This window comes from Rousettus aegyptiacus, unplaced genomic scaffold (genome assembly GCF_014176215.1).
Source record: "Rousettus aegyptiacus isolate mRouAeg1 unplaced genomic scaffold, mRouAeg1.p scaffold_m13_p_12, whole genome shotgun sequence".
Taxonomy (NCBI): Eukaryota; Metazoa; Chordata; class Mammalia; order Chiroptera; family Pteropodidae; genus Rousettus; species Rousettus aegyptiacus.
This window is the reverse complement of record NW_023416287.1, coordinates 49,991,520-50,014,549: the sequence shown is the minus strand read 5'-3', so window position 1 is coordinate 50,014,549 and position 23,030 is coordinate 49,991,520. Positions and strand designations below refer to the sequence as shown.

At 41.7% G+C, this 23,030-nt stretch overlaps 1 pseudogene; it reads right to left on the bottom strand.

Moving 5' to 3' along the window:
* Positions 1 to 4,811: 4,811 nt before the first annotated feature.
* Positions 4,812 to 11,073, bottom strand: LOC118609923 (annotated as a pseudogene).
* Positions 11,074 to 23,030: the final 11,957 nt, after the last annotated feature.

Below are 23,030 nucleotides of genomic sequence, written 5' to 3'. Positions count from 1 at the left end.
TTCCCATGTCACAGATGCCAAGTGTAAGACACTGAGGAGTGGAGTCGCTTGCCCAAGGCCCCCAGCTGGAAGGGGAAGGAGCTGGACACTGAGTTGAGACCATGTGACTGAACAACAGTGACTTACTTCCTGTACTATTTGTCTCCTGGTTCACAGTCTGATTTTCCAAATTCAGAAATATTTCCTGGATCTTGAAATATTTAACATTGACAAGCAAACATTGTTTAAAACAAATGTGGTGTCACAGCTAACTTTCCACTCAATGTTGTTCTCTTATAATTGTTTTTCAGTAAAAGAGAACCATAACTTCCAGTGTGCTTCAGATGCTTTGAATAATAAACTATGCATCTTTAAGAACACTTGACAAGGGCCTGATATGTATCACATACTTTTCCAGAGTCTAGGCCTACAAGTGTGATTTAGTTGCTACCCTTGAAGGACATAGTTGGAGAGATGGTAGCTGGTTAGGTAATGTCACACAACGTAACAGGTGCTAGGGTTGCAGTTTGCATAAGGTACCCTGTAATCACAGAAAGAGGCCCCAACCCCAACTGATGAGAGGGGGAGGCTGACAGAGTCTTTCTGAGGAGGTAACATCTAAGCCGAACGTACAGTACAGTACAAAAACGTCAGGTGAAGAAGGAAACATTAGAAGGGAGCACTGTGGGTAAATAAAGAGGTTCTAGATGAAGAAAACACCGTGAGCAGAAGAACCCAACAGGAAACACAACGGCATTTTCTGGGAATTATGAACATGCCAGTGTTGCTAGAGCTTAAAGGGTTTTCAGGTTTCATCTTGAACGTTATTTCCTCAGAGGAGACTTTCTAGACCACAGAGCAATCTAAAGTCAGTTCCCTTCCTATTCCACGTGGTAGCATCAATTTTTACTATTTGCAACAATGTATGCATCTCTCTGTGTTTGTTTGATGTATTTCTCTTCCACTGAACTGTGAAATCTATGATAGCAGAGACCATGTTGTTTTGGGGCACTGCTGAGGACCCATGCCTGTCCCAGCACCTGCAAACTTCGGGTACTGGCTACGTATGGACACTTCCTTGGCTAGAAATGCGTTTGAAGAGTTTAGCAGGTAGAAACACTTCTAGCCTGATGGATCAGCACCAACAAAGACAGAGAGGTTGATGTAATGGCATGCAATCAGAATAACTTGTACCATAGGTGTGTCCATGGAGAATGTGGTCAGAAGCTCTGCCCCAATCCGATTGTGAGGTCCTCCAAAGTTGGCCTGGGAAGGCTGGCTTCTCTGAGACGGTGGGACACCTGACTGCTCAGCCATGTGGAAAGTAGCACTAAGGTGAGGTCTAAGCACAGGTGGGACCCTGGGTCAAGATCCTGCACAAAATACAGGTAAGTGCTCCACAGAACAATCTCTGCCTTCTGATGGGCCTGTGTCCACTGAGGTTAAATCAAAATCATGTTGTGACATGGCATTCATGCACTGAATGGCAAAGTCTCAGACTCAGGTTGGGTTGCTTATAAGTAAAATGGCTGTCTTTGTAGAAAGCAAACTGTGAACACACATAAGATTGCTCCAAAACGAATGAAAATATTTAATTTGAAGAGAGAATTTATAAAACTGCCAAGTGTGTGATGGCAAGGTATGGAGGAAACCCCCCATTGTCTGGGAAGAGAAGCTCTGAAGTCCTGATTCCACATACTCTGTGTGACTCTAGTCAAGGTATGTCACCTGCTGGCCTCATTTTCTCATCTGTAAATCGAATGATGTATTCACCTGAACTTTCGGGCTTTTGTAGATGTAATAATCATTTCACAATACTCAGGCTCTTCTAGCACTGTACTTTCAAGCTTGCAATATTTTCATTAAACATCATAATCTGAGATCATATCATTTGGTAATATCATAAGAAATTTATTGTCTGTAATTCTGCTGAAGTACAGCGTGATCATGGAAGCAGCACTCTTATATTGGAGCTTGTTTGTCCTTTATTAAACTCTAAATTCTACCACCTTATGCTCTCAGCCATCACTTAAAATTATTGGTAAAATGCAGTTAACACCCAGAAACACAAGTCTGAGCTTATAAAAGAACTTATAAAACAGTCCTGAAGTAATTCTAAAATGAGCTACAAATTGCCACCTAATAACTGAGAAAAGTGAGGCCCAAGTCTTGAGCTTTCTAAACATCTCTTCTCTCAAAGACATATGTATTTTTATCAACATGAGCACAGTCCAACATACATTTCATGAGGATAAAGCTTTCCTCTCTGTCCTTGAGCCAATCCCTCCTGCTTCTGCTGGTACCTTGCTCCATTCTTATCTCACTCCCCCTCCTGATGTATCTTCATCTTCTGTCAGCCAAATAGTTTCCTCCACTCAATCTATAAACCTCTTCACCTCTCACTTTCTGTATATGCTGTATTTCATCAATTCCAAGGCTTACATTTTTCACACTTACTATCTCTAAAAACAGGATTTTTGTTTTCACAATGAAGGCCCTTTACAGTTCTACTGAAAATTTTTTTTATTTTTCCTTGGGACATAAAAAAATGGTGTGACTTACAAATGATGGCATCTTAGATCACACACAATACAAGGCAAAGGCCTCCTTTGTCCCTTCCCCTACCCCCATTGTATCACTTGCCTTGGGGTTAGGCCTTTAAATTGTCAGAAAATAAAAGGACCCACTTTGGATATCTTAGTTAATGAAGATTTAGTATTAGATGAGAGAGAGAGAGAGAGAGAGAGAGAGAGAGAGAGAGAGAGAGAGAGAGAGAGAGAGAGAGAGAGAGAAGAGAAATGGGTCCCAGCAGTGCCCAGGCCAGGAGAAGTGGAAAGCTGCAGCTCGTTGGTGACCAGCAGGAGCTCTAATGATTCGGCGTGGATGGCCCAGCAGCAACTCCGGTGCCAGCTCATGACTCAGCTGCCCCAGCTCTGCTTCTGCAAAGTCAGCAGCACATTCAAGCTCCCTAAAAGGAAAGGTCACATTGGTTTGGCCATTCACCACCTTGCCACCAGCAAGACTCTTTTGCCAGGCCATTGACAACTTATGCAGATTAGACGCCAACCCTTTTCAGATTCAATCACATGTAGCCAGAGCTGGGACAACATGCAGTGACCTGCAGGCAAAGACCTTCTCAAAAGAGATTGTGGCTTAGGAGGCATTAAAACTTAATAGATTTATCTTTACATCTGCTTCCAGCTGATACTCTTGTTTTTCAGATTCTATTTTCAATCTGAATTTTTTAAAAGACTGTTCTAAATTTGTCGTCCCCACATCCATCTTCAACCAGGTCAGACCTCTCTCCCAACACCTCCAGAGGCACTGCTCTAGTTGAACTCATTTCACCATGGCCCATGTTCGATTGTTATTCCAGTGAACACTTTGCAGCCTCTGTCTTACCAGCTTTTGGGGCTGTAGCAGAAGGCACAGTGATGCTCCCAGACTCTCTTCATCATGTGCACTCTTATCTTCTAGAAGCTTCAAAAAATGGCTATGAAGATCCTGTCAGACTGGTTATGCTTCTGGGTGTTCTGAGGGGTCAGGCTGAGGCCAGACGGCACATCTTCACTTAGCTTCTTCCCCTGTTCTATCCTTTGCCCCTCACTTCCTGATAGGTTTTTCTTAAGAGCACTTTCTCTGTAAATCACCTGACCAACACTCTCCATCTCAGGCTGTTTCTAGGGAACCAACTAAAATACCTTGTGCCTTGAAAAATCTCTGCTCCCTTGATTTCCTTGTTACTACATTCTCCTCCTACTTCTCATCCCTTAATCCTTCATGTAACCTAGAGTGGCAAGCTCAGTCCTTCTCTTTTTCTACTCCACAGCAGTGGTTCCCAAACCAGCAGACCTGATACCCCTTTCAATAGCAAGTATTTCATAATGCTTTTTTTAACTATCCTGAATCAGGATAACGGTAGTGCCTCTATAAGTCTCATTTGCTGAAAAATGTAACTTTATATATTTTTGTGTGTATGTGTATATATATGTCAAATAAAATTTGAATGTAAATATATGACTTTGAATGTAAATTGTAATTTCATTGGTTCATTATTATAATTAAGAAAAAAACTTTTCTTCGGAAAATACTTCTAAATATGAGAGATGGAAATATAAATTAGGAAAAAAAGAATAGTTTAGGAATGAAGAACATGGGCTCTGGAATCAGACTGCCAGGGTTTGAATTCCATTAAATTTCATTTAATAGTTGTCTGGCCTTTGTGCAAGTTATTTATCCTCTCTGAGTTTACCTACTTGATAGCACTGTTATAAGGATTTATTTTTATTTATTATGTGTGAGCACAATGCCTGGCATATAGTGTGTTTTAACTTATGCTTTTAAGACAGTAAATTATATTTTCTTTTATTCTAGCAGAAGGATAGACCACCTCTATATTTCCAAAGAAGGCCAGGTGGTAAGTATTTTAGGCTTTGTGGGCCATACACAGTCTCTGCCATACATTCTTCTTGCTTTTTATAATCCTTTAAAAAATGTAAAAACTTAGTTTGTAGGCTTTAGTTTGCCAATTCTATTTTAGTTAAAGACCACAAGCAAGTCAATATGTAGCATTAAGAAGTTTCCCATTTGCACCCCTTTAACTCTTTTTAAAGCTATAAAACATTTGAACATGAAGAAAAGTACAGAGAGTGATGTAATACTTACAGACCTTTCATCCAGCAATAAAAACATTAAATTTTGCATATTTACTTTAGTTTTCCTCTTTTTCAGACTACACGTAGTAACTATCCAGAAGTTACTGTGTACCCTTCCCATCTGTTGCAATTCACCAAAATCAGTTATGTTTCTTCTTGGATGGGAGGTGAAACTAGTTACCAGACTTTCATGCGGTCAAGTGTGAGAACACGACTGAAATCTGGCCACCGGAACATGGGTGGAAGCAACAATGTCACTTCTGCGCCCAGGTAGTGACTTGAAGATATGTCATGCACATGGCTCTTATCCTCAACTACCATCTGAAGTGACAAGGACCAAGAATCATATGATGGAAACAGCCAGGTCCTTAAATGGCCATGTGGAACCAGAAAGACTGATATTAGACTGTGATGCAAATGAGGATAAATAAGCATTTATTTCATTAAAACCATTCAATATCAGGGCTTATCTGTTAGAATATCTAGTGTTACATTATTTCAACATAATTCAGGATTTTATAATTTTACTGAAAGAGTATTTATCCATATATAATATACACCATGTATTTCAAACATTTGAACAAACAGTAAAAAATAAAAAGAAAAGAAAAAAGAAATAGTACAAAGCATTCCACAACTTGCTTTTATTTTGCTCAATAGTATGTCTTTGAGATCCACCCACACTGATAAATGTTCACACTCTATCGATGTTATTTGTTTGATTTATAAGCTAACTTAGGCTCATACATATGTATTAAAATGGTTTAATTAATATTTTTAAATGATAGTGTGTTCAAATCTCCAAAAAGTTTTAAAATTGTTTTCAGTTAGCATATTGAAAGCACCAAGCTGATCAAGAAGGGAAGGTTTCGGTGGTGAGACGCCCAGTTGTAAGGATGCACAAGGAGCCAACATGAGAATGAAGTGGCAGGCACCAACTTTATTGCCGGGAGTGCGCACTTCTGTGCTACGGGACCACATGGGCTCTACATGTGTCAGAGAACAATAGTGGCATTCTGACACATGTGCGTAATAAACAATAAGCCAGTCATACTTACATAAATTAAGCGCAGGAGCCTTACTACACTAATGTAACATTTTAAATCCGGAGTCCTGTCCCTAGCCATGAGCCTGGATCACAGCCAGACCTGGGACCCACACGCCACCCCTACAGGCTTGTGACATGGGATCTGGCCTGGAGGACGCTGCCCTGGGCCCACAATCCACAACAACAATATAAAGAACAACAAAACACTACCAGGCTACAGGCTACAAGGCCTAGGACAGCTACTCTCCACCTCCAGGAAGACCCAAAGGAATTCCACCAAGCTGTCAGGGGGTCTTCTCCCAGAGCATGGATGGCATGGACTTCAGTATCCATTTCCTGAGGGGCTGCCTGTGCCTGCTCGGCCTGATCAGGAATGTAGACACAGCATTCTACATGGAGCAGGGCAAAGGGTGCCACCCTGGGCAGCAGTTAGGAGGTCAAGGGCCATGCGGTTTTGCAGAACTACTTTCCACATTTGCGTGGTTTCATCTTTTAAAAGGGTTATAGCCTGATGCATAGCTTCCACCCAGGTTCATTGCCTGTGCGGTGTGCTGGGCTAAAGCTTCTACCTGCAATTCTACATCTATGGATCCCACCCCTGCAAAGTATAACGCCAGGGGTAGAACCACCATGCTGCCAATTGCTGCTGGTGCCAGTGGAGATATATGGGTCCCAATTATGAGGCAATTGGAGTAAGGTGGGTAATATGAGTCCAGCTAAATAGGGAGATCCCCAGGTACAATGGCCGGTCCAGTCAGCAGGCAAGTAGGGTCAGCCGTAGAGCCCGCAGACCTAGAGATATCCTGCAGATAGCCAGTCGGTAGGCTCTGTACTGACATTGTGTTGTCCATTCCACCAGACCTTGGGAACATTAGCAAGAGTGGTGTTAGCACACAGGTCAGGGCGCAGGGTTAGCCACTGCACCATACAGTTGGACATCTATGCAGTGAGGGGCCTGCTTCCGCAGTTCCACATGGAATTGGAAATGGCATGGCCTATGAGGGGTGGGGAGTTGCAATGATCGCGGAGGAGCAGTGCTTCCATGGCCCGCCGTCGCTGGTCTCATCCAGGTGTGGTGTTCCAGGTATGCAGCCATGTCCAGTTCTCAGCTGTGGTTGGAATAATGCACCACGGCAGTCCCTCAGCTGTGTTCATTGGAAGTTCAGTACACACCCAGCAGCAGGAAATGCTGTGGACAGCAGCAAATGCATGAACCCAGGACATGACACTGTTCCCTGTTGTCAGCCTGGGTGATAGGATAGAACAGACAAAGAGACCATAGGGGCAAGTCGCGTCCTTCTGGGAGGACACAGGCCACTTGCCCATCTTGAGACAAAAGGGTGGCCGGGAGAAAGAGCTGCCCCTGGCCTGTGGTACTAGACAGTTTCTCTAAGGGTAGCAGGCCAAGGGGCCTCCACCAGCGTTACAATTTAAAGAGGAATGGGCGAAAGGCTAAGGACAAAACTCCCTGTTGATAGTGAACCTTCCGCTGTCATCGAGAGTGACACTCGCAAGGGCAAGGGCCAAATGCAAAATCAGGGTTCTACCCACATCCCAGGGCTTCCCCAGAGCCACCCACAGATTTTGTGTCACCTGAATAGTCCAGGGCCATGACCAGGTGGGTCTGTTTACCTGCTGCCAAAGCTTCTGGGGCTGGCAAGAGCAAAGCTCCCTAGTAGGCCCAGGTCAAGAAATGTTTAGCAGGGGTACCTAGGCACACTTTGATTGCCCACGGCAAGCCTGCTACAACCCTGTCAAGGGAAGACAACCCCTTTTGCCTGGGCTGCTCAATTAGAAGGCATATAGCCTACGGGGAGGTCAGTGTACCAATAGCGCCAGCCCAGGCCCAAGGCATGCAGTTTGTCCTTCAGCAAGTCATTGAACCGCTCTACCATTCCAGTTGCCTGTGTGCAATAAGGGACTGTAACTATCACTGCACATCATTGGTGAAGGCCCAGGTCTGCACCTCTTGACCTGTAAAGTGAGTATCTCTGTCATTAGAGATTAATAAGAGCCGGGAGTCCGCCATAGGCCACCCTAAGATGCTCCAAAGCGGTCACAGTATAGTGTTGATTAGCAGCTGCCACCGGCTGTGCAAACCCTAAACCAGTAGCCGTGTCTACACCTGTGAACAGATAGCAGTGTCCCCAGTCTATGGGCAAAGGCCTGTGTAGTCTACTTGCCATTTCTGGCCTGTGGTGCCAGACAGTTTATACCACGTAGCTTAGCCTCACAGGGCACCGCCCCTGGGGTACTTTTTACCTGCTATCTCTTGGGGTGCTGCTCAGCACACCAGGGGCATTGTGACACTGCAACTTTTGCTTGTGCCCGGGTCAACAATAGCCCCCATAGCTGCACCACCTGTTCCATGGTATGGGCCCCTACACGCCCAGTTTTTGGTGGAGTCAGAGGTCAATGTCTGCTGGAACCAACTTGTGCCTGTGCATTGGCTGCATAAGTGCCTGGGGCCTGTAAGAGCTGATGGCCGGGGACATGGTATACAGTGGCCCTCTGTTGAAGACCCCACTTCCAGAAGTCTTCCTACAAGCCCTGGTCCCATAGGGGATGATGGCCTATCATCCACTCCTGGGCAGCCCATTGGGATAGCCATAGAGTTAGACCTCGATACAAAGCCCAGGTGTCAGTGCAGATGTTCACTGGGCCAGTTTCATGCATGTGGACCAACTACACAGTGTGAAGCTCCACCCTTTGGCTGGACTGCCCAGCACCAGTCTCATACCAAAAGGTTTCTATAGATGGCTGTAATGCCACTGCAGACCACGTCCGGGCTGCCCATGGCAAGAGCTGTCTGTGTACCAGATCTTCTCAGGAATGGGAGCCCAGCCCTCTGCATAGGGACTTGGTACATCCTGCATCTTAGCAGGTCCTGCCAGGAGCTTTGCTTGAAACTGCATCAGTCCCAATAGGGAGTGCAGTTGACCTGATAGGGGCTCACAGAGAACTGTACCCGCTGCTCTAGGCACAACCCCCACTTGGTCAGTGTAGGGGTCTGTGCAATTCCAGTATGGGGAGTCTTCACCTAAGACTGCAGCCACCCCTCCACAGTGTATGTGGACTGCATGGTTATGGGCTTAGGGCCAGTGATGGCCTCGCTGGCCAGAGGGCTGCATATACGGCAGCCAGTTGCTTCTCTATCAGAGAATACCATGCTTCCACACCTTTCCATAACTGGGACCAGAAGCCTATCAGTACCTTCCAGGAACCATGCTTCTGCCACAAGCCCCATCCAAACCCTTCATCATCCACCTGCACCATAAGCAGGAATGGGAGGGCTCGATCTACTTTGTGTAGAGTTTGGGCTTGTGCTACAGCTTGCTTTGTAGCCTTAAAGGCCTCTTCTATCTTAGGGGTCCAATCCCTTTGGGCACCCTGTTGTACTAGACAGTGCAGGGGTCGCATTAAGGAAGCTAAATGAGAAATGAACATCCTCCAAAACCCCAGCAGTCCCAAATAGGTTTGGAGCTGCTTCAGGGTTTCAGGTCAGGAATATGCCCGTATCTTATCAATCACTGCCTCCGCCATTACTTTTGTCTTATCTGACCAGACAAATCCCAAGAATTTGACAGAGAATCCAGGTCCCCAGACCTTGTCCTCATTGCCTGCCCACCCCAATGATGAGAGGTTCTCACAGGCTGGTCGCTGCTGCTTCTAGTTCTGTAAGTGAATCTGAGGTTAGCATGATATCAATGTAATGATACAAGTACACTGCAGGTGATCGCTCCCATGTGGCTAAATCTTGAGCCACAAGACCATGGCACATGGGCTGTGCAGATAGCCCTGGGGAAGGACGAGGAATGTCCATTGTCACCCTTCCCAGGTGAAGGCAAACTGTTCTTGACTTTCTGGGGCTATGGCAATAGAGAAAAAGGCATTTGCCAAGTCCACCACATAATATCATCCAAGTTCATGTGGCAACTGGTCAGGATGTCTGTGACATTTGGTGCAGCTGCATGCATGGGTGGCTTAACCTTATTCAGCTCCTGATAGTCAACCGTCATGGACCAGGAGCTGTCAGGCTTCTTCACTGGTCACACGAGAGAGTTGTATAGACTATGAGTAGGAAGAATAACACCACTTCTTCCAGCTTCAGACTGGTGCATCCTATTTCCTCACGGTCACCTGGCAGGTGGTACTGCTTTGTATTTACTACCCGGGTAGCCTGGGGCAACACCAATGGGGCATGGTGTGGATGTCCCTGGATAATAGTTTTTACCACCACGATATGAAGGTGAAATTTCACCAGCAGTGGTATTTATAGTCAAGCCTTGCAGAACATCAGTCCCCAAAATGTACTCTTGTATGGGGGATATATACACTTGGTATGTCTGAGGAGGCAATCCGCCAATACCCAATGTCATAGAAACCTGCCACATGCAAATGATTCGACCCCTATAGCCTTCTATGATTGCAATGGACCCGGAAAACTTGTCCGTATTCCTATAGAGCAAGGTGCTGTCAGCACCTGCGTCCACGAAGGCTAATACCTGCTGCACATGGTGGGGGGGACCAACGTATAGTCAGTTCCACATGCAGCCTCTGGTCAACCGGCTCCTCTGCCAACCAGCTATCCTGGCCAAATCCCTAATCAGGGAGATATTGGCTAGCCACACCTCACGGGTTATGGCTTTCACGGGAACAGGAGTGAATTGTTGGTCAGGGTGCAGCTGATTCCACAGCAGCAGCAGCACTTCATTAGGTTGCCGCTCAATCTTTTCTGCAGTGACCCCTGTAATGAGGAGATCAAACCACATCTGCTTGTGGCTCACTGTCATGGCTGATTGGGATGGGAGCTGCTCCACCCGTCCTTTTCGGCCATAACTCCGTCCATGCACTGCTGGTCTAGGAATGCGTCAGGCGATTCGGCTTGCACTTGGGTGGAACCTTCCTTGCATTTCACTTCCACATCTTCCAACAATGCCAGGGAGGACATCACTTCATGGATCTGCTTGTCCATGTAAGGGGCCAGCAGTGCTGCCATGGTGTCAAAAGTACCAGCCAGGCAAGAGGTCAAGATCAAGTCCTTCACACCGGTTGTAAATACCTCCTCATTGGGGCTAGTGTACTGGGCGTGAAACATCATCTGTCACATGCCCATTTCCCGAATTATCTGGACCAAATCTCAGTATGTGGTCCATCTGCTCACTGTCTCTGGTAGCTTCCCGGGTTGGCCCATACTGTCCGTGCAGTGGACATAAGCCAGTTAATGAGGGAGTGGTTGCCTGTACCCTGTACCATATGCACCACATTCTGGAGGTGCTGCCAGAGAGCCAGTATCATGGTAACAGAGGCCAGCTGAGCCATCTCTTCCAGAGATAATTTAGTCCCTTCAGCCCTGTCATCCCACAACTGCAGCAACCACCCTAGAACCATCTCCCCGGTTCTCTGTCGTATCTCTGTCATCAGGTCCCGGAGTTCGGTGGCGGTGTACTGGATCAAGGTGGTATCCTTTTTAGCCTCGGGGGTGCTGTCAACTTGCCCCCCTCTCTCATCCCCTCGCCATCCTGGGCCAATGGCTACTCTACTTCAACCTGCTGTTATATCACTGGCCGTGTCTGCCATGGTATTGCTTGTGGGCTCTCAGACCAGGATGATGGCAGTGACTCAGGGCCCTGCAGCATGAGTTCAGCTGCCTTTCCAGTGCTTCTTCCTGACATTGCAATTATTGCACCCACTGAGCCTGGTCCTGAACCTCCAGGCTGGCCTGCCATAGCACCGCCAGGAACATCCAGGCCACCTGACCTGCTGCCTCCTGGTGAGCAGTTGGGACATCCACTCTAGCAACTTCAAAGCTTTCCAGACATCCTCCGGATATGGCTTCAATCCATCCCAGTCCTCTAGGGACATCTATATAGCCAGACATGCAGCCACGGGATACCACTGGGAAGCGGGGGTTACATGTCCTCCACCCAGGTATCCTCCACCCGGGAACCTTCTGGGGTTCTATGATCTGTAGTCACCCTGTTCTGCCAACTATGCCACGTGTCAGCACCAAGCTGATCAAGAAGGGAAGGTTTTGATGGTGAGACATCCAGTTGAAAAAATGCACGAGGGGGCAACGTTAGAATGAAATGTCAGGCGTCAACTTTATTGCCAGGAGCGCATGCTTCTGTGCTAGGGGACCGCATGGGCTTTATATATGTCAGAGAACAATAGTGGCATTCTGCCACACATGCGTGATACAATAAGCCAAGTCATACATAAGTTAGGTGCAGGTGCCTTACTACATTAATGTAACATTTTAAATCTGGAGTTCTATCCCTAGCTGCAAGTCTGGATCACAGCCAGACCTGGGACCCACATATATAATTAACACTAGTTGGCTTATGGTACACATTGATCAGGTAGCCTGTATTCTACATTGTGTTTTCACATATCTTCTCTTACATGCTTCTCTTGAAACCCTGCTGTGAGTGAGAGAAGATTGGCATTAGCATTGCTAGTCTGGATGTGAGGAGCTGGGTAGATAGAAATGACAAGCCCAGACTTTAAAATTGAGAGGCATGGGCTCGAACACCAAATGGCTACCAGTTGTGTGACTTGGTACATTACCTGACCTCTGTGCCGTTCAAGGACTTCCTTTCTGAAATGGAATCAAACCTATATCTATATCTTCTGGTGTTCATGAGGATTAAATGAGATTTGCATAAAAGTACTTAGCCCAGTGTGGGCCACTTAGTAAGCGATCAACAAGTGTTAATTACTATAGTCCTCTTAGCAGAAAATGTGACTATATTAGATGTAGTTAATATAAAATTACAACCCGGAGCACACAAGCTCCCTGAGGGAAACCACATTCATAAGCCTGAGTGGCTGTTTTCTGAATCTTTCCACCACACCTCTCCATTGTGCATTTGTTTCATGTCCACTGAGACCTATGCACAACCATTAAGTATTGTTGGATTTGGGTTTTCATTTATGAAGCAAAAGTTTTAAATTCCAAATATTCAGCCAATTTTCTATTTTATTTCTCACGAATCAGAAAAAGTTTCGTATCTGCGAATTTTACCAGTTGTGTCATTGGGCCCAGCTCTCGGCCTTCACTGTTGTCCTGTGTCAACCCTACACCTTTATTTTCCTCCTGCAGAATCCTTGTTTATTTAAACCCAAACTTTTATTACAAACGCTTCACACATAGTCGCATAGTTGCTTTTTTTTTCAATTATGTGTATTTTCCCACTTTTTTCTTTTCCTCCAGATTTAATCTCTAATGTTCCTCCTATGGGATTTTCATCCCTGTTTTCACTTTCATATGTAAGCTTCTGATTCTAATTTGTTGTCAAATAAGATGTTACTAAATTATAAAGAGTCGTTATTGTTTAGTTCGGCATTAGTGGTTTCTTAAAAACGAAACCTCTACATCAAATACATCAAAATTCTATAATTGTACAAAAGGTTAAGAACACATAATCTTATTATTAAAAACAAAAGAAAAAAAAAATCTCTTCACTATGGTCAGACCACTAACCAGATCTTTTGACTCCAAAGCCATGCTGTTTCCTTCAGGCTCCATCGCATTCCTTGAACAATGCTTTGCTATTCCCACAAAAGATATTCTGCATGTCCACAGTGTGATATACTGATTTCCATAATAAAAGAATAAACTCTTATTCAAGCTAGTAGGATCATGGAATTTAAAAGTGGACAGTGTCTCTCTGGAAGTCATGGACTGAAAGGTCAACCCAGTGAGTCTCCTATTAATAATGCTTTTACATCATTGTTTATTGACTATGAGCTTTAAATGTACTACATTATTTTAATAACTTTGCAAGGAAACAGTTTGAGTAAAGGTAAACAGTGTGTCTAAGGTTACCCACCCAGTAAGTAGCAGAGTTTTATGCATATCCATATGAGCCCAACCTCAGAGTCCATGCACTTTCCTCAGCCCTATTCTGGATCTCTTAAACACCAGCACACAAGAAAAGAATGTTGGGTTGTCACATTTGCCACAATTTTTATGTTTGTCCCTTTCTCAAATCCATTCCGCTCTCAGGCACATTCCTACTTATTTTCATTCTCTATGTACATAATGAAAGATACATCTCTAGAGGAAAAATTAAATAAAACATTGCATTCTTTTCTGAAAACATACCAGGTTAAAGAGAAAAATAAAATCATTAAATAAATAAATATTCAATAACCTTAGAATTGTTTCAGAGAGAGAAATAACTAGCTTGTTTTCCTAATTTTTAGTCATTAAATTACTTATCCTCCTGCATTTTCGTGAGTCACACTAATAAGTAGGTGAGTTTCTACAGTAAAAGAAAAAAAGTAAGCAAGGACAGAGAGGAAGGCCTCTGTGGCTAACAGAAGAGCTGAGGAAGCCAGGGCATAAGGGGTGAGCACTCTAGTCAGTATGTATGTGCCAGGTGAGAGAGACCCTCTTCCTTGCCCATTCCAGGGCTATTTCTGCTCACAGACAGCATCTATCTCAGAGGGCACTTTGCCCTGTTATTTAAAGACCAACAGCATTGGCAAAGGGCCTAATTGGTCTTACTTACTATTTGCTATGCAAAATTTCACCCAGTTAATGCTATAAACCAGTAATTCTTTCATTTTGTATGACATGAGCAAACAAAGCACCGTACACCTCCCATGGCATTACCATATAAGTATTTTGGCCTTTTCAGCTGCTTTGACTCTGTGCCATTACACCAAGCCTAATTCAAGATCCAAGAGATAGTATCAGGTTTAAAAGCATTAGGTTGCATGAAAATAGGGCACTGCATTTAGACATTCTGTCTGGAGACTCTGGGAGAGGCAATGTGAAATGGCATGCTTAAAGATAGAAGTTAATTGGCAGACTTAAGATAGTTGACCAGAATTGTAGATTAATTATCTGCTGTGATGGAGAAAGGGAGCCTATTGCATAGCTGTCTATTTTTAGATATTAGGTCAAATGGAAAATAAGTAAAGGAAAATACTAAGCTTTTAAAAGGTCCCCCCCTACCCCAAACTGAGGTGGATACTCCGGTCAATAAACAGGTAAAAAGATAGGGCTTCTTCCTTCTCACATCTAGGAAGATCAGTTTCCAGTTCTTTCCTGGGTATGAAAGGGAAGAATCTTGAATTAAATTCACTTTCTTTTACAGAGTCCCATTTTAAAAGATGTGTTAATACTTAGAAATCTTTGAATTCCCATGTTACATAGATTAGTGGTTTTGCTTTCTTAAAATTACCTTATGATAACATAAAACTACATAAAACAATAATAGAGCCTATTTTATTCATTAAATAGCAAGAGAAATAAGAATTTAGAAGATTTTATCATAGGATTTCCAACACAGTTTTTTAAAATATAACTTTATGGGAAAATTATTTATGAACAAAAACTGAATCAATTTCAAATATGCAAGTCCGTGAGTTTTGACAGCTATGTACACCTGAGAAACCACCAAAACTAAGGTACAGAACATCTCCATTACCCTCAAAAGATTCCTCCTTCTATAGTCCCTTCTTCCCTCTACCCGTAGCCACAGGTGACTACTTGTCTGTTTTCTTCACACTTTTTTTAAGCCAAAAATTTGTTGCTACTTTTGGTGAAGAATAAAAGATGGATGGACACAGGGGGTTATTTCGAAAGACCTTCTAGTACCTATGTCATTTACAAGTACTAATTCACAAAAGTTTAGAAGAGAGCTCCATGTACTTTGTCTTTTTCATTTTCCTAATGCCAGGTAGGGACTGATAGGGCTGAAGTTAAGTGAATAGCTCTGAGGATTTGAGAAAAGAGATGCAATGAGGAGACCAGAGAAATCCTATCTCTTCTCCCTGGTACATTTGACAATGCAAATTTGATAGCTAGAAGTATTGGCATAAGTGAGTGTACTGGGTGGTGGTGGGGATCATTGGGCTAAGTCAGGTAGTTTCTACCTGTCTGGTTTCAGATAGGTGATGCTGCTTTCCCAGTCTCTTTAATTTCTCCAGGAAAATGAGAAGGCAAGATTGTATGATCTCTAACAATTCTTCCAGGTCTGCAAATTCATGTTCAACCATAAATAAGTGACTGTGGGTTGTTATAAGTGGAGTTAGGCAATTGGAATGAAACAGAGAGCTGGAAATATCGAAAAGAAATATTTATAACTTTTCATATCTCTTGCAGAAATAATCATTTAATCTCAGTTGTCTAGCACATGCATTAGTTCACTTGTCTTTCTTGGCTCTTTTTAACCTTTATTTTAATGATTCTGTCATGTGATCTTACTTTAAGAATTAAGAGGAAAATAAATAAGAAGTAAACAACATCAATGTCTCTGTACTTAGCTCAAAATTCCTATTCTCCTAGAGGAAGTATTACAGTTGCTTTTTCTTTAAGATTCCAATATTTTAAATTAGCTGCTGGGTCACTTTTATTTAAAGAGGCTCTTCAAACCAATTAATACAAAATTATAATTTTTAACATTTATTTTAGCAACTAGAAATAAAATAGGAAAAAAAAAATCAAGCCCTTTCTGAATATCTTATTCCAAATAGATTACCCACACAGGCAACTGTAGTACCATTTCAAGTTGAGTTATAATTAAAGTTTTAACTAATGTTATAACATCTACTTCTTTTTAATAAAGAAAATATTTAGAGGAGGGACAAATCAAACTTCAAAAGCACTTTTCTGTGTTTTTTTTTTTTTTTCCAGAGCTAATTCTACATTTTCTTCAAATTCTTAAAGTTTTTAACTCTGGAGATATAAACCTTGCATTCGACTCAGCTATTTGGGGGCTGTTGATCCAGTCTGTGGATTATATATGATTGTCCTCTGATACCTCAAATGAGGACTCAGATCTAAGTTCATTTTACCACTTATTATTGTAAAATATTTAGTGGGAGAAAATTTGATTTTTTTTTTCAATTATAATAAAATTTGTGAATTTTTAGCTTTTTTTAAGTGGAAGCAAAGAAGTCACATAAATTTTTCAGAGCTTTAGTCACATAAATTTTTCAGAGCATAAATCTAAATGATATAATTTTTTTACCCATTCAGCAAACTAAAGACAATGAGAAAATACATTTCTAACAAAACAACTTTGGAATGTGAAAATAATTTTTGAACCTGAACTAAACTGATAATTATTTGATTTATTTCTCAGCTCCACAAATCTATAATTTTATTTATTCATTATCTCATTTAGAAGTTATCATGGATATATCGTCCTAAAAAGCTAACTATGTAGATTTCATCTTAAAAGATTCATATTAGTACAGATCGTGCTCATGCAGCTAAATTGTATATCATTTCAGTAATTTACACAGATGTGAATATGTGTGTATGTATATAGATGTATGTATAATATATGTGTATATAGATAGATATAATGTAATAATTTAATACATACTATAATGTAATATTGCTATACCTTATAGGTAGCTTAAAAACCATCTTTCATATTAGATACCTATCTATCTATCATCTATTTATCTTTTTTTTTTAACATTCTTTACCTGATGTATTTCTCCTGAGTTGTGGAGTACGTTCTAAATTTTTAGCTAAGTTCTTACTTGGCCATTAATTCATCTTAGATCATCTCAATTTATTTCAAATCCTGAGCTTCTAAGCCTCTGCTAATTTGCATAGTTGTGCATGCAATCTTAAATGTGAAAAAGATTAATGGTAGTGAATTGGAGCATACTGAAAGAGAGGTCAGCAACTTTGGTTGGTCCATTACCCAGGGGACAAGGGATGGCAATGTCTCAAGTGTCGAGTCTCTTTAACTAACACCTCTTACCTCTGTGATCTGTTGGAGACAGACAGTGGGCTGAGCCTGCACCAGCCAGCATGCTCCCAAGTCAGACAAGCGGAAGCACCAACAATGCCTTTATTCATGGCCTCCACACACTAAGTAGGAGCAAAGGCACACTAAAGGTCAACAGGGGCTGTGGCTATTGACAGGCTCAAGTGTCACACTGAAACCAAAAAACTCGTACCTGCTACAACTACAGTGATTAGGGCAGATCACTGTGCTGGCAGGGCTTCCCTGCCCTACAGAGATGAGCTTTGTGCTGACGGTGACAGCTATGAGGTTCTAGGCATAATCTCAGTTCCTGAGCCATGGGGGATGCCATATTTTAAACAATATTAAAATGTCAAGAAAGAGAAGGGCTTTATTAGAAAACCAGGAAAGGCCTCCTAAGGTGGTCGCCTCCTCTGAGCAACATGCCTGGATAAACAGGATTCTGGCTTCTTGGAATACATACTCCATTCATGATGAAAAATCAATCAGATTTTCTTAGCACTAATTATTATTTGCCATAAAATGTGAACATTTATTGAGTAGTCACTATAAAATGTAACCTCCATGAGTTTTTGAGGGGTGTGTGTGTACATGTGATTTTTGACTCTTTGGTCCATTGCCATTTTCTACCTGGCCCATAGTTGGCATTCAGTAAATATTTGTTGAATGAGTGATTGTTTCAAGCACTGTCTATAGGTTCTAAGACTTTACATATATTATCTCACTTAAACTTCAGCAACTCAAATAACACAGACACTGTGCAAATCCCAGTTTACAGATGAAGTAACTAGTCACAGACAAGTTAAGTAATTTGCCCTAAATCATACATCCAGAAATGAAAGACTCAAAATTCAAACCCTGGTGGTTTGTTTACAGAGTATGTATTCTTAATCACATGCATGCTGACTCTCATTATCTCAGATAGTCAATACTTCATGCTTATTTTATGCTAAAACATAACCAACCTTATTCTGTTCCATACAATTCATGGCCAGAATGGTTTTTCTGTTTCTAGAATATTTACTGTAAATGTTCTGATACTTTCCAAATGTTACCTTTTATATTTGCAGTTCTTTTCCCTCTGCTCCTTTACCTAATTGTGTCTTATTCTCCAGTGAAGTTTGAATTGATCAAGTTGAAGATGTTAGCCTGTAAAAGGGAACTAACAACAGACTTCAGGATATGGCCATATTTTTCATGCCTTGGAAGCCCTTACTTTCACCTGGATTACTGGCTCATACTAATGGAAGATGGGTTGCTTTTCTTTCTGAGTCTTTGAATGAGTTCAGCTCCAAAGATAGATGTTGCATCAAAACCTCTGGAGAAACAAGTTTCTTCGTTTATGCTTACAAGAGGACTGTGTGGTCGGAGCTATACTCTTCTACAACTAATGAGCCAGAATTCTGCCCTGAAATGCTCACTCGGAAAGAGAGAATAGCTCAGCTACTGTGACTCCTCTCTCCTGAGCCAATGGTGGCTGACAACAGCTTTTTTTAAGGTGGGCAATTGAATTGGGAGCTGGGCTGAGACCATATAGGCAGCAGAGTGGTGATAAAACAACATAACTACTTTAATCTATGATAGGATAGGACCATGTGAGTTGTAGGTAATAAATTCCATAATCCATTAGTGCTTCTCAATTTTATCTATTTTCCTTACGAGGGTATGGTTAGTTTTTTAAATTTTTTTCTTAAAGGATTACCTTTACATTAAGTTGTCTTTTTAAAAAGTTTTATAACTGTTTGACTTGAAGTAAACTTCATTTATGTTCCAGGAATGAAACTTGGATTTGGAGCAAAATAATCCAGAATAAAATGAAAGGTAAGGATTATAATCTACCTCCAGGGCTTTTTTGAGTAATAATCAAGACAGAAAAAGAAGAACAGGTTGTTTTCACCCACAGAAAACATGTCCCACTGGAAGCAATGAGAACTAGGCAATAAGACCAGCAATAACTATTTGTATTTTTGACATGTTCAATGCATAGAGATTACAGAAGAAAAATGTATTACAATTTAACAGTCCACAGCCATTAAAATAAAGTATTCTGTCTAAAAGTCAGCCTGAACTATTCTCCTCTATTTTATTTCCCCCAACTGCCAAAAAAATCTAAGAAGGTAATTTAGAAAGTTAAGCTAGAGAGGGGCTAAAGTTGATCCAAGACCTTATGAAATAAATATTATAGGTTACAGGGACCAAGAAGTATGTGTGCACTCTAATCAAGATGTAATTGTTTGGGTATTAGAGAGAATATGTATGCTTGTCCTTTTAAATAGTCAATATCATGTACGTTTGAGGCACATGAGTGGTTTTCTGAGAAATTTCATAACTTCATCAGACTCTCACCAATGGTTATAATTTATTCAGTTCTATATCATCACTCAAGTAAAGTGTTAAAATTTTCACACTATGACAATACCTGCCTGGTGACCACTTAGCCAGGAAGTCTGAATATTTAGATTTCAGCAGGGCTTCCAACTTCTTATAAAAAGAGTCAGAGCTAGATCTGGGGTGAATTAGCTATACTGTGTGCGTGGAATAATCTCAAATGAAGCAACATAAGTAAATTTCTCTGGGTATTGTGAAGCACACAGAAGAAAATATTTTGAAGAGTAGCCTCTTGTTTCCCTAAAAAAGAGTTTTTTCCTCCCCTCACCTGATGTGCTGGTCATTCTCACGCATACCTCCCAGTCTCATTTTGATTGTACTAGACAAAGTACAAAGAAGCCAAGAGTGGGGATGATGTTTTCCCAGCACTACCCATACTCTGCTTGGCCCAGGCTGTGGTGGCTCTATCATCTGCTAGATCTAGTGCATCTTTCTTTGTCTCTCTCATTACTAGTTGTGGTCAATATAACATTTTATTTTATTTATTTATGTGATATGCCATTTCTGCTCCCCAAAAAAGTTTGAAGACTCAAAACTCTGTATAAGCAGCAGTTTCACTGGGTGTTAAGGCATAGCTAGAACAAAGATTGTACCCGCTCTGACACAATTGACCTCTATGAGAATCTATTGACTGTTAGTCATAAATCCTCCCCAGAAATACAGCCACTTGCCTCAAACAGACCAAATAATGTTTTTAGGGTGAGTTCCTGGATCCTCAAAGCTCATCTGTGAGTCCATGGACCTCAGGTTAAGAAGCCCTACTCTAGAGCAAAGAGTTCTCAAAATTGGCACTATTGATGTTTGTGGCTGGAAAAATTCTTTGCTAAGGAGCTATCCTGCGTGATGCAAGATGTTTAATAGCATCTCAGCCTCTAAATATCAGATGCCAGTGGCACATCCACTCCTCGATCTGTGACAACTAGAAGTGTTTCCAGGCATTTTCTCTCCCTGTTAAGAACCACTGAAATAGAGACACCGCAATGGAACTTTATGAAATCGTATTCCATGTGGAAGGAAGTCCTTTTATGCCTTCAATGTGACCAGACTTAGATTCACAAGCAGAAAAGGAGTCCACATTTATGTGACATTATTACATTCATGCACTTACTTAGTGGCACAATCACCCAGTGAAATAAGCAGGCACATGTATAAATCTAGGTTTAAAGCCAAGTCTTCTGACACCGACTCCGATGTTCTTTCCAGCATGTGTGATAAAGTAATTGGACTATAATTAGAAGAGCCGAGTCCTGGTTGGGGTTCTGAGCCTTCATCAGGTCTTTAATAGTCTTCAAGTCAGCCCTGTGTGGCTCAGCTGTGTGACAGGAAGAATACCTCTGCATGTTTCAAGGGAATGTTATAGGAACAGATGAGAGACTGCTGAGTGACAGCACTTTAAAGACTATTCACACTAGTGTAAATGTAAGGTGTTATTAAATTGAAAAATATCCATTAGTCTATAAGAATTACATGGACATCAGCACTCTAAAATCTTCTTTATGAATAGAATCTTGAAAAATGATTACATTTATAAAATATTAAAAACTGAAATGGCCCAGGGATTGGCTGTTGTACTTGACATTAATTTCCTTTGCACAGTTAGTAGAGCAGGCATATTTCAAAACTAGTTATTCTGTATTCCAAAAAGAAGTCACTCTAAGAAGAAATAAAATAACAATAACTGACTGCTTTTTGTGCCTTTCCAAAGTCTTCATTAGATTTTTAGTAAAACAATTGTGCTATTTGAGTAGAATAAAAATATCCTGACATGAATCTATAAAGAATTATAGACGAGTTACACCCTACTCATGCTTAGAAACAAAAGGCCCATATGATTCTGTAAAATGGGACTAAAGAAGAGGACCTGGTAGTCATGAGTCTTGGCTGGTATCACCTTGCCACTTATGGTTGAGAATGCCAATGACAGTCACCCCATTATAGAGGTAATTGCTTATTCTTCATGAAACTGTTGGGCGGGAGTCAGAAGCAATCACATCTATTGTTAGCTTCCAGGGTTAAGTGGCATACAGAGCATCAGCAGCATTCCAGGCATCAGATGTCATCTTCTGGTTTCTCATCCTAAGGCTGTGGCCTCTCCAGAATGATAATTAGAATAATTCTTATTCAGTTGCTGTTAGGAGCCCATGAGGACAGAAAAATTATACTCGGCCCCAGAGGTCACTTGCTTGGCTAATTTTTCACTAACTATTTCTTAGTTGCTTTTTTTTTTTCCCCCTCAGAAGAGAGAAAAAAATGTTCTCTACCAGGGTTTTATGAAGAATGATTAGAGGCCTTCACAAAAGTGCAGGGTTCATAGGACGAGGGCACTTAAAAAGAGGTCATAACATACACTACACTGAAAGTGGTCAATACAGCACCCCACCTATAAGATGGTTTTTAAAAAGATGAAAACTTTTGGATGAGTACAGCAGATGAGGGATAATAAATGACTGGGGTGACAGTAAGCAGACTTAGTCCAGAGGTAGGTCTATGAAGCTGATTAAAATAATAATAAAACAACCTTAGATGAAGCTAGATTCTGAGGATTATTGAAACACTAATAGAGTAAAAAGGAACTAGTTCTGAATATTGGGCAGCCAAAGTCAACTGGGCCGTGGATGTCTCTTACATGTGATTATTTAAGACTTAACAACCCAGACTTTGATGCCTGTCCTTCCACCAGATCAGTGTGACTGTGTTGTTAGAACCACAAGATCAGAACAAATCCTGGGGGATTGAGGGTAGTACGGGGCGAGGTGGTGGTGGTGAGGGGTTTCCACATAACAGAACTGATGGTCTGGCTGTCGTTCACTTTGAAAGGGGGCTTATCCCGTCTCAGGGTGGAAGCTGTGGGGAGAGTGCACACAAGGCTAGAATGAAAAGATTTAAAAATCTTCATTTCTAGAGTCAGGGGTGATCTGATGTTGTGGCGAGATGAGCCGATGCGTGAGACACTTCAGGTGGCAGAGATGAGTCAGGAGGAGTGAGACTGGCCAGTAAGGGCTGAGGGAGTTGGGGTCCGATGTAAGTTATTCTCTCCATCTTATTCTCTTCTGCTGGTTTTTAAACTTCAATAAAGTCTGACCGAAAGTATGGCAGGATAACATTCTGAGAAAATAGGAACTGTTTTTCCCCACATCATCTTCTATTGTATTTACCTTCTACCCATTACATCAGTGATACTTAGTGCTTCAGGGAGAGTTCACACATAAAGAACAA